This window comes from Camellia sinensis, chromosome 3, assembly GCF_055761805.1.
Source record: "Camellia sinensis isolate YWXY chromosome 3, ASM5576180v1, whole genome shotgun sequence".
Classification (NCBI taxonomy): Eukaryota; Viridiplantae; Streptophyta; class Magnoliopsida; order Ericales; family Theaceae; genus Camellia; species Camellia sinensis.
The window spans coordinates 170,611,286-170,621,892 of record NC_138963.1 but is presented as its reverse complement, the minus strand read 5'-3'; the positions used below and the strand labels follow the sequence as shown (position 1 = coordinate 170,621,892).

Genomic DNA, 10,607 nt, shown 5'->3' with positions numbered 1-10,607 from the left:
TTATTATATTATTATTAATTCTATATTTGATTTGTTAGATTCAGCTTATGTTTGAATTAGATAGTTGTTTGTTGTAATAATTCCCAAACCCCACGTCTTTTAGTCGGTATTGTAATTATTTAGTATTGTAATAATCTCCTGCTCCTTCTTCTTTATAGCCCTTTTCATTTATTTGTTTATTTCATATCTGTAAATAAGGATCATGTTTTATTTTTCATCATATCCATGCTTTGCCTCCATATTTCATGCATTAAGATTCGAATCATTTGTATTGGTGGATTTGATCAATTATTATGTGATTATATGCACTTGAGATGATTCACATGTCATATATTAGTAGCCGAATCTTTAGTCGTAATTTTGTGTATGTATTGCATTAGGATTTTGTATAAAATCATGCATATTTTCTAACTTTGTTTTGCAACTTTCTGCGAGACGCTAGTAGATACTATGAAAGTGTTTATTGCGAGTATTTTTCTTACTATGTTTAAGTATCCTACCATGCAGCTACTTGCTTAAGTGATTTATCTCTATGAATGCCAGTGATGGAGGTTGTGTCGTTCAATTTGGAATAATATTGATTTTCGTTTTTGTGAACTCAATTTCTTTTGAATTGTGCATCAAAACTCTTTCAAAAATACATCAAATCAAACATTCCAAAATGAATGACGTAGTCTATACTCGTTTGCTTCACATAGTGAATTTTAGCATTTATTGAATAATCGAAACATGAACATATAAAGTCAATAATTCATATCATGGTTAGTAGAACCGATCTTTTGATTGGTGAAGCGGGGGTGCTTAATTAATGACCTTCCTCCCTCATACCTATAGTTCTAAACCGAGACATCTTTGGTTGCAACGAACAATGGCCTTGAGTCGAGTCACGGATTTCCTAATTTTTTCAAAATATTAGGTGGTGACTCTGAGATCTAGTGATGTTGTCCATTTCTGGCAATGGTTTTGCAATAAAATGAATTTTCTATAAAAGTTGTCGGATTTGGACTCTCATTTACGTTTCATATTTGCACTCGTGAAACTAGATCAAAGAGATCGAGGGTCCGAACTGTTTAGCGCACACGGGTAACCCCCGGCATGCGACACCAACACAACAACTTCTAACATAAAATCTTAATTATCATTTCTAAGATTGTTAGAAAAATTAAACAGGATTTACTGTCAGAATAAAATACCAAACTAATAATAAACACAAAAAATAAATATCATTATTAGAGAGAAAGTTTAGAGAAACCTATCTAGCGGTCGAGGCACGCAGACTGCACTTTCCTTAGGAACGATACACCCTCTTCTACACTGAGTTGAATGGTATTCCTCCCCCAAGATATAACGACCTTCGAAATCACTTGTGTGCAGCAAAGTAAATTTTACGAAACTTGAATTGCTCAACACTCACTTGTAAACTCAATACAGTAAACTCACAAAGCAAAGAACAAAGCAGAAGAGGAGGAGAAGAAGAAATACTTCTTTTTTATGTGTTTTGAAACAACATTGAAGTCTTGTTATATACACAATTAAATAACAATAAATTAGATATTTAGGAGATATTGTAGGATAACCCAAAAGACTAGGAAACTAATATTAACATTATAAACTTATTCCTAAAAGAGTGCTGCTGTTAGCACCTACCTAATTTCTTTGAGTGATTCTCCTTACACCACCAATCTAACTCCTTACACCCTCAAATTTTATTTTTTTATTTTATACTTTTATAATTTATACAATTCCTTTATTACCCTCATTTCTAACATTTCTCCTTCTCCTTCTCCTTCTCCTTCTCCTTCTCCTTCTCCTTCTCTTTACTCCCAAAACCTATAAAACCCTAACCCTAGTTCTCCTCCATCACCATCATCTCCACCGACCCACTACGAACGCTGCTACTCCTCCGCCACCACTCCACCACCCTTCACATCTACTTAGCCCCTCTCCATCTCACCCATACAATATGTAAAACACATTGAATTTGGAGGAGGAAAATCCATCTGTTGCCCTCAAGTTCCACAGAGGCGCCATACAAGCACAAGCAATCATACTATGCCTAGAAGAAAAAGCATCACTATAGACCCTTCTATCAAAAACTAACAATCTAGAGGAGCTAGAATAAGAACCATTCCATGTATTTAGAGTTGGGAACAACACAAAACCCATTAAAGACCCCATTCTTTTCGGCCCAATTTGTTTTCTGGGCAATCAAAATTTTCGATTTTGAGGGTTCAAAAGCATGAACATCAATCAAATCTCAGCACAAAACTTCATTAGTTAAAAAATGGGTGGTGGGGATATGGACCCACAATCATACAAAGATTGATACACATGAATCAAAACAAGAGCCAGCACAATCGAAAGGAGAGTGAAGATTGTTTATGTTGCTGTAACAATTTGATTTGTGGGCTAATGGAGGTGGTGGTGATGGGGGAGAACTAGGATTAGGATTTTTTAGGTTTTGGGTGTAAAGAGAAGGAGACGAATAGAGGTTAGAGATGAGGGTAATAAAGGAATTGTATAAATTATGAAAATAGAAAAAAATAATAATAAAATTTGAGGGTGCAAAGAGTTAGATTGGTAGTGTAAGTAGAATCACTCAATTTCTTTGGATCCCTTAATTCTCACTTTTTTTTATAATTACAATTATACCCTGAAATAAAATTATATTAAAGGACAATTTTTAATGAAACACCCACCCATCAAATGAAAACAATTAGAATGACACTCTACATTATTATACACCCACTTCCATCCCCATCTATACGTATTCCTTACCAACCTAAACCCTAATCGTATTCTTCTTCATCACCATTATATACTCACATATTCATCTTCAATGAAAAACATTTAAAACCACCTAATTGGTTAACATTTTGTTCGGGGGTTTCAAATGTGTTCGGTATTCCAAATCAGTAAACATTGCAAACAATCCTATTACAGTTTCCGAGTTTCTACATTTGTGGTTGTTTTCACCATTCATTAATACTTATAGAGTAATGGAGGATGATGACAACAACTCTAATGAGGTTGGCATTGCATTGATAAGTTTATCTATCTTGCATTTACGATTTCTAGGTTGTTTTTGATTTGGTACTAGTTTGCCGACTGTTAAGATTCTGTTCAGTAAAACAATGTTGAACAAAAACATTTAGTTCAGTAATACAATGTTGAACATAAGCATTTTGTTCGGCACTGGAATGTCGAACGATTCCATTTTGTAGGATTTTTTTCCTATTTCTATTTTTCCTGAGGGTCTTTCCCTCTAAGACTCCCTATATCGAGAGTTTTACCCCAAAACAAACAAAAAAATAATAATATGTGATAGGAAGTTGGAAGTTACATGAGAGAAGAAGAAACAAACCGTTGAAGAGATTTTCGAGGAGATATCGTTGTTCACAGTGACAAGGAGAAAGAGACCGTCATTTATGAGACAAGGAGAAGAGAGAGACAATCGATTCGTCTCTCAATCATTTATTGTTCTCAATCGTCTCTAACAGTTCATCGTTTACTGAGAGAAGAAAAAGAAGAGATAGTGTGCAAAATTAGATGGGTATGCACTTGGGTGTGATGATATTATGAATCTAGGTAAAATTGGTATTAAGTGAAGTGTTCAAAGAAATCTTATTAAAATTTAAGGTTTAGGATGGGGATTCAAAGAAATGAGAGATCCAAAAAAATTAGATAAGTGCTAATAGCAGCCCTCTTCCTAAAAAAATAAAAATATCAAATAAAATAATATTAAATAAATTAAATTAAATACAATTTTAGAATTACAAAATAACAGAGATTGTCCCCTCAGATTAGTCAATTCATTGAATCAAATATCAAATTATCAAAAAAGAACAAGAAAAAAGAAGCATAGCATTGCAAGATTGAAAGGGCGAAACTACATATGGGTTGTGGGGGCAATGGCGCTCAAGTTTTTGAAAATGTTAATTTCTTTCCTTTTTCTTCTTCTTCATATTCTCTAATTTTTTTCACTATACTTTCTAGATCCATCACCACTGACCACCCATTCCTGGTCAATTATGGTGAGCATAGAAAATAAAGTAGAGAGAGAAAATACAGTGAAGAAATAGCAAAGAAGAAGAAAAAGAAAATAGATGAAAATATTTTCTTTTTAAAAAAATTAATTTATTGTTCTTGTTTCTTAGGCTATGTTTGGTATAAGATTTTTTGGTTATTTTAGGCATAAAAAGACCAAATAAGTTAAAAAGTCAATAAGACAAAATGTTACATCCAAGCCATAATCATTTTATTTTTTCTCTCACAAAAGTTTAAAAAATCAAAAAGTCCATCCTAAACGAGGCTTTTTAGCCCTGGCTAAAATAGCCAAAAAATCAACCCACATTCCATACGAAAGCATATTCTAAGAAATATCGTGAAGTGATTCTTACTTGAAAGTTGAATGTGATTGATTTAGATGATCCGCTGCACATAAAAATTACAAACCCACAACAAAATCAAACATTATTAACTGATAATGCAGGTACGTGCCCAATATATTCTTATATTCTTCTATTACATTATTAACTGATAATGTTCATTATCAGTGATTCTTATATTCTTCTATTATAACTCTTTTTCATTTATAGATTGAAATCTTGGTGATTCACTATTTTTAAAAAACTTAATGAAAAATTCTTGGCAGGACCCTTCAATACGTCATTGTTTATGTGTTAACTTTGATAGCTTCACAAAGTCAAACCAGGCTTTCTTTTATTTGTTTTATAATAATGGAGGATCTGTTTGACAAAATACTAGAAATCGTTTAAATTAAAGCAAAAACAAACTTCTCCAGTCCAAGACAACTGCCCCAACAATATGGTTCAACAAACATAATGTATGTAATAAGTTTGAGCAAAGTGTTCTCTGTTGTACTTTTTGTGCCTATGATTTTGCACAACATGACACATCAGTGAAAAACATAACCCAATGGCTATGTTTAAAACTGAAACAAACTCATTCCGACAAAACCACGTAATTTTGCTTTAGTTTTAAACATTCACAGTTAGATTACACAACAAGATCACAGTAAAAAAAAAGCACAGAAAAAATACTCAGAATTTTATTCAAAAAACAGTATGCATGCAGTTCAAAATCAACTCTTGTATAGTGAGGTCTAGACTTTAAGGAAAAAGCGTGAGTGGGGTGACCCCACCGCCCCACCGTTTGTTTGTTTGTTTTTTTTGTTTTTTTTTTTTTTTTAAGGTAAAATCAAACATTATCAAACATTATTAACTTTCTAAACGAAGTCTAAGTTCAATTAAAAGCAAACACAAAACTTATATTAAACTTAAAATCACATTTTACATACTTTTTAATAAATTAGTTATAATTACGTAAGAAATTAAAAAATGTCATGATACTCTTTAGTGAAAATAATATTAAAATGTGTAATTAATTATTCATTATACGGGTTATCTGTATCAATTTCGTGTTACACAGATTTGACACTAACTCAACTTGTTTAGTATTCGTGTTCTCGAGGAAATGGTCAATCCTAATCCGTTAATTTCATGTACGGTTCAAATTGTGTTATCGTGCCGTATCGTAAATTCTCATCCTTAGTTTTTACCTGTTTAGAATATAGATTAATTAAACTCATTGCTACAAATAGTTTTTTAAGTTGTTACATTAGAAGGAAGAAGAAACTGGTACATGTGAAGGAAAAAAAAAACATTTGAAAACTCCCACGGTATAATTTTCTCTGCAAAGTAAATTGTTTATTAGGTAAATATGAAACAAGAAGTTGAAAATTTGTGCAGGTGATGTAAGCATACTAGTAGTGCTACTAGTTTGAAAATTTGATGCATAATGAAGTAGCCTTCTCCTCATCTTATTCATATTTGTCATATCAACAATGTTAGGTATCATGAAAAAATTTTCATAAAAATGATCATGAAAGATTTATGACCTTTAAATTACACTTAAAATAAAGCACCACACACTAATCAAGGTAATCCAAGGGTCATAAATATTTCATGATCATTTTCATGAAAGTTTTTTCTTGATCCCAAACTTTTCTCTTGTCCTATTTTACAGCTTTTTATCTCAAAACGTCAGACGTAGAGGACAGAAACACAAAATGGGACATAGAAAATGAGAATGCTGAGGATGTCGAACAATTGACATCATAGAGTTGTCCTAATGAAATCAAGTGGAATGACTTCTGCAGAGGTGGCCTCTGTTTTGATTGTGCCACAGAAACTTGTCGCATAGTTGGTCGGCATTGTGGATCGGTGTGCAAGCATGCCAGTGCTATCTTTGTAGCAAGGACCACTTCTTCCATGAGTCCCGGGAGATGGGAGCAAGGACCACTTCTTCTTCCACATGAGTCCCGAAAGATGGGAGACGTGTATCCAAAACTTTTGTTAACAATATAGAGTAAGCAGTGGGTAGTGATGATGACGATGACGAACCGCGAGGATGAGGAAAGAGGAGATGAGATCCCCCGGATGCTTCCCTAACACTTCCAGTGTTAAAATTCCAAAGCTATAAACATCCAACTTCTCATTCACTTTCATTGTGTAAGCAAGTTCTGCCAAGTATAAAGTTAAATTTTAAATGAAGGAACTTAAAGAAATTGATGGTAAATGTCAATCCTAACACAACTTTGCATACTAATTTAAAAAAAAAAAAAAAATGAAGAACAAAACTGTGTTATACCTGGGGCCGTATATCCAAAGGTTCCTGCAAATGAAGTCGAATTAATCAAAGATATGAGCCATGAAATTTGAATCTAGCAAAACATTCTTGCTTGACATATCGCGATGAATAATTGAAGGCAAACAATCATGGTGCATGTATGACAAAGCATCTGCCACACCTTTAATGACATTTCACCCTCTTAGTCCACTCAAAATTCAATGCTTCTTTCTCATTGCTTAGTATTTTTTCCAAGTTTCCCCCTTCAAAGAACTCGTAAACTAAAAATGAGTGTCGCGGATGCGAACAAAAACCATAAAGCTTTATGATATTACAATGTCGTATCTCTGTCAATGCACGAATCTCACTTCTAAAACTTCTTTGGTTAGCTAATTCTCCATCTTGTGAAGAATGAAATTTCTTTACAGCAACAACTTGACCACTTGGCAGCTTTGCTTTATAAACAATGCCGTATCCTCCAACTCCGATGCAATATGTGGCACTAAAATCCTCTGTCGATTCAATGATGTTTTCATACACCATTTTCCCATCATAACTCCATATTGCAAACAAATCTTCATTATTTTCTTTTATGGGTTCATTTTCTATGTGTTAGATATCACCCATGTGTGGGATGATCATGGAGAACCCACTAGAGAGTAGTGGGGGTGGCAGCCGCCCCACTCACCTTACTGTCCCAACTTTCTTCTTCCTCATGATATGTATAAATAGAGGTTGAGGGGAGAGTAGACAATGGGATTGAGAGAACCAAGAGAGCAAGCCAAAGAGAGTGAGAGATGTGAGTCGGAGAGACCGTCTCTCTCGATGTGAGCGAGGGAGACAGGTGAGTGGGTGAGTGAGGAGAGTGTGAGTTCCTCCTCTATTGTAATCTTTTTGTAATCTCTCTATTGTTATAGTGATAACCGGTTACTCTCTTGTGGACGTAGGCTTTAAGGCCGAACTACGTTAAATATGGTGTCTCTTTCTGTGTGGGTGTGTTTTTCTGCTTGGTATGATTTGTATAAGGTCTTGGGCGGGATCTCCGATCCCCAACAAGTGGTATCAGAGCCTCGTCCGTTGTTTTCGGAACAAAAACAGTGTGTTTTTCGAAACTGTCCATAAATGAATTTGCTCAAAATCAGATTTTGAACATACCAGGAGCAAGGTCTCGACAAGAGGAGTCCAAAAATGCAAAGCACAGCCCCAAAAGAGTCAGGACGCGCCCTCACGTACCGCCTGAAGATGGTGCGTGAGGCCTAGTTACAGCACGTGCTACCACGCGCCGTGAAGCCAGCTGGCGCGTCTGCCCAGTCGCGTGCACAAACCCCACGTGCGACGGAAAAAAGAAGGTGAGTGGCGCGCGCGCGTGTCCACCACGCGTCTGCCACGTGGCGCTGCGTCAGTAGCCACATCAGCAGCAATGGCCACGTGGCTACCATGTCATCAGCCCACTCACCAACATGTGTCAGACAAATCATCTGCTACGTCATCACCACGTGGTATCCACGTTATTATCTAGTGCCACGTGGCTACCACGTCAGCACTCAGTTGACCAGTCAGCCAGAGGCAGAAGAGAGATCCAGTGCACCGCGGTTAAGGTGGAGTCACAGATCTGAAGCGTCCAAACTATTTTGGCTTGATCTGAGCCATTCGGAGTCCATTTCTGACGATCCAATAGTGGTTTCCAACTATTTGGAGTATTCTGAACCCATCCATACGATCAGATGTTTAAATTGGCGCTTCTGGAAATTACAGGTTGGCTAGAGGTTTCAAGAAATTACATATTGGCCTCTAAAAGTTTGGTAAATTACAATTTGGTCCCTAAAGTTTTCAGAAATTACAATTTGGTCACTAAATTTCTGCAAATTTTATTTTGGCCCCTGTAGTTTGTGAAATTATAGTTTGGTCCTGGTGTTTGGGAAATTTGCAATTTTATCCTAGTTTTGGAGAAAATTTTTCAGTGAGGTCCCCGGAAGTACAGCGAAGGTTGGTCCTAGCTAATCAGACCATTCCAGACGCAACCGCGAGGTCAGAATGGTGAAATTATGAACGATTTTTAAAGATTGTCAAAACATAGGAGTTTGTCATCTTTAATAGTCGAAGGAAGGTTACTGGATATTGTGGAACATTGCGAATTCACTGAAGAGGTTAGAATAAGCAGATTCTGACCAGATTGGACAATCAGATACAGATCGAGATAGATCATTGAAGACCAAAGGAGATCAGACTTGATCAAATAGCAAATCAAGGGAGATCGGGATTGGTCAGGGCGCAATCAGGAGAATTGTACATGATTATCTCAAGATCAACAATGTCTAGAAAAGTTCTATAAAAAAGACACTGTTTAAGGAGACTGGTTCTTAAGTGGGACTAGTTGTGACCCCACCAGTCTTTCCTGGGAACTTTCCTGATTGTTGAGGTGATCGAAAGATCTAGTTCAATCAAAAGTTCACTTCATCAATAAATAGATTATTGGCAACCAGTGCAGGCGTAGGGAAATGTTGTGGCAGTTGGAGCTACTGTCAAACATAATACAAGAAGTACTGGTAGTATGTGAACGTGGAAGGGCAACAACTGCAGTAGTGCACACATAAGGTGTAGGAGCACGTACCTACAATAGCACAGATGAGTACGCAGGAATGTCATACAAGGTACAAGCGTACAACAGTGCAAAAGTACACAGCAGAGTCATACAAAGGTGCAGTGTGCCGAATTTTGGCTTGGCAGCAACAACTAGTTCACAGAAGAAAGCTCCAGACAGAGAAATTGAAAGGGATAAGACGCTGCAGTGCGCACCCAGTGAGAGGCAGATTTTTTTTCTTTGTCCTGAATCTGGTTCGTGGCAGTGAAGTCGCAACGGGCACCTAAAGAGTTTGGGTGGAGTCATCTCAACAAGGAAAGTATAAGCATTCCTGATGATAAATGTGCGAGCCATACAGAATGATGTGTGGCGGTTGGAGACATTTCGAGTAGGAGGTGCAGATTCACTCTGGATGCTTGGTGGAATGGAGGCATATTTGTACAATGGTGTTTTATCATCCATGTGGGTGATGGGGGTGAAAAATTTTGTTCACCTGGTTGAAGCCAATTGGAAGCCAATTGAAGACCTTTCACAGTCAGTTGCAAAAGTTATCAGTTCATTTGGAGACTCTTGGGTTAGTTACAGAACTTCAGAGTTCATTGGGCTTTTCTCTAGGGGATAAAGAGAACAAGCATCGGCAAAGTGTACTACAGAGATTTGGCATATGTAATAAGTCAAAATAGTAGTACTTTATTGGCATTGGCCTCTGTGGAAGCGTTGGAGATCCTTCATTGATCGTTGTTGGAAGACTCGCGTCTGGTGAAGCCTTGGTTTCCGCATTTGTCGATTTGAAGAAGGTGTGACAATCTACTTCAGATCTTGGTGGAGTTTTTTCCGCATTTGTCAATTTGAAGAAAGTGTGACAATCTACTTCAGATCTTGGTGGAGCTTTGGCTTTTTTTTGTTCAATGTCTATTGGAGGCATTATTGTTGGCGGTCTTTCACAGATTATTAGCGATTTTCAGAGTCGTGGTTTATTGAGATTCATTATCACAGTTGGGATCTATGATCGTGTCTGATTAGATTCAGGGGTGTTTCCGGTTTGTGAGACTTGATTATTTCTTCTTCTTGTGGATTATCATTTTCGCAATCTGTTCCATATTCGAAGACATCAGCTATTGGTAGTCTGGGTGACGATTCAGACTCCGGGTATTTGCTTCTCTGGAAGTGGTCTGGTCGTTGGTGTTCACTGAAGATTGGAAAAGATTGTTGTGGAGAAACGTGAAGATGGTGATTTTGTAAATCTCATGTGTTGGGATCCATCCCTTAATCTGCCGTTGGATTTGGAGGGGATAGATCGTTTGCAGACTCGGTGGAGTCAGCAAGGACCGTTGGAGTTGTGTATTTACAGTGCACGTGCCTTTGGGCAGTTTTT

General features: G+C 36.7%; 1 pseudogene; it reads right to left on the bottom strand.

The window, feature by feature from the left end:
• Nucleotides 1-5,506: 5,506 nt before the first annotated feature.
• Nucleotides 5,507-7,194, bottom strand: LOC114305948 (MDIS1-interacting receptor like kinase 2 pseudogene; annotated as a pseudogene).
• Between the last annotated feature and the right edge of the window lie 3,413 nt (nt 7,195-10,607).